At 52.3% G+C, this 2,319-nt stretch overlaps 1 pseudogene; it reads right to left on the bottom strand.

The window, feature by feature from the left end:
- Positions 1–1,166: 1,166 nt before the first annotated feature.
- On the bottom strand, positions 1,167–1,305 carry LOC123132810 (uncharacterized; annotated as a pseudogene).
- Positions 1,306–2,319: the final 1,014 nt, after the last annotated feature.

The following is a 2,319-nucleotide window of genomic DNA, read 5'->3' as shown; positions in this document are numbered from 1 at the left end:
AGAGTTCAACTTTTCGTACTCTCCCCCCCAGTCTGATTGAACAACAATAATCTTGCTGTCAAACTTGCGCTCAATGAGAGCTTGAAAGTTTTGAAAGACTTGAAAAACGTCGGATCGTTTCTTAAGAAGATAGATCCAGGAATATTTGCTGTAGTCATCTATAAAGCTCACATAGTAAGTGTGTCGACCAACAGAGCTAGGGGCAGGACCCCAAACATCAGAAAAGATTAATTGCGATGGTTTTGTAGACACACTAGTTGATAAAGGATAGGGTAACTGATGACTCTTAGCACGTTGACATGAATCACAAACTGTTTCAATATTGCGCTCACCAACAAACGGGAGCTTATTTTTCCTAAGCAATCTTTCAACTAAAGAAAAAGAGGCGTGGCCTAATCGATCGTGCCATTGGGTTGACGAAGGCTTGGCAACACCGTAGGCTCGTTTATTGAATCTTTGACACTCCGGAAGCAATGGGTAGAGCCCTCGAACCCATCTACCCTGATAAAGCACTTTCTTCGTTGCCTGATCCTTGATCAAAAAGAAAGAAGGATGAAACTCGAGAAAGACATGATTATCAATGGCAATTCTATGAACGGAGAGAAGATTCATACTAGCACTAGGGACATGCAAGATTTTATTTAGATGAAGGTTACGATGGGGAGTTTTAATAACCGTATGACCAACGTGACGAATCCTCATACCTGCACCATTGGCCGTGTGGATCTGGTCCTTGCCGCGGTATTTCTCCCGTGTGGTCACCTTCTCGAGCTCGCTGGTGATGTGGTCAGTGGCCCCGCTGTCGACATACCAATTTTTGTCGACGCTGTAGGAGCCTTCCGCAGCTGCAGCAACTTTGTCCTTGTCTTGGGAGTCGTAGTCATCTTCATCGTAGCGGTACCAGCAGTCTTTGGCCGTGTGCCCAAGCTTGCCACAGATCTGGCAGCGAGGGGCATCTAGACAGGACCTGGCGGAGCTGCCGCCACGGCGAGGTTTGGAGTTGGGGGAGCGGCCGCCGCGGGAGTTGGAGGAGCCACCACCATTGATGGAGCCGCCAGGCCACCCTTTGATGCGGGGAGAGCCACGACCGCGACCACGACCGCGAGATGCGGTGTTGGCCGAGGACTTGTAGCCGCCGGAGGAGCCATGAAATTGGGCCATGCGCTGATCGAAGTTGCTCAGCATGGCATAGAGCTCATCGAGGGTGACAGCCGTGACGCGGGCATCGAGAGCGGAGACGAGCGGCTGGTAGTCGACGTCCAGCCCATGGAGGATGTACGAGATCAACTCGTCGTCTTGGATGGGTTTGCCGGCGGCGGCGAGCTCATCAGCGAGGCCGCGGAGGGAGGCGAAGTAGGAGGCAACGGACTGGTTGCCCTTCTGCGCATTGATGAGCGCAGTCCGGATGTTGTTGACGCGGCTGAGGGATTGGGACGAGAACATGCCCGCCAAAGCCAACCAAAGTTCACGCGCCGTGGTGATCGCGGTGACCGCGACCAAGACCTCCCTGGACAGCGTACTCAGCAAATAGCCGAGCACCTGTTGGTCCTCCTTGACCCAAAGTGGGTGGAGAGGGTTGGGCTCAGAAGTCTCCTTGCCGTCTTTGTCCTTGGTGACGTGGAGTCTGGCCGGTTCCGGCGAGGTGCCGTCGACGTAGCCGAAGACACCGGCGCCCCACAGGTGGGGTGTGACCTGCGTGCGCCAGAGCACGTAATTCATGCGGTTGAGCTTCTCGGTGACCTGGCCATTGAGGCTAGGTTGGAAGGCGCCGGATGAAGACATGGCTATGGCACTAGATGGAATCAGGATAGCTAGATGGAGAGAGGAAGGGCTCTGATTACCATGTGCGATATGCGGGAAGCGTCTTACCTTGTTGGAGGGACGCGTTGCGTGTTTATATGGCAGGGGCGCACCTCCCTGGATAACAGCGCATACAAGAGTTTGTTAAGATTACATTGCTTGGAGAAGAAGGGATAAGAGAGAGGAAGGATTCGGTTATATCCACCGAAACCATTTAAACATCTATCCCTAGTCTATCTCTACAATGCTACGTTTAACATTCAAATCTAACAACAACAACAACAACTACTACTACTACTACCACCATCGGTAAATCATTCTCATCCATCCAGCAACACGCACAGGCATGGCATGCATGCATAGGTACATTTACAAGAAGCGGCGGCAACCGCCAGATGACTTGTTCCTAGTTAACAGGCTTCCACTCATCAACCATCTTCGGCTGCTGTTACTTCTCCTTGAGCTTCATCACAGGCTGATGCTGTGCTCCTTTGGGCAAAGGATGGCCCTGGCCCTGGC

The sequence above is a fragment of the Triticum aestivum genome, chromosome 6A, assembly GCF_018294505.1.
Source record: "Triticum aestivum cultivar Chinese Spring chromosome 6A, IWGSC CS RefSeq v2.1, whole genome shotgun sequence".
NCBI lineage: Eukaryota > Viridiplantae > Streptophyta > Magnoliopsida > Poales > Poaceae > Triticum > Triticum aestivum.
This window is presented reverse-complemented; position numbering and strand designations above follow the sequence as displayed.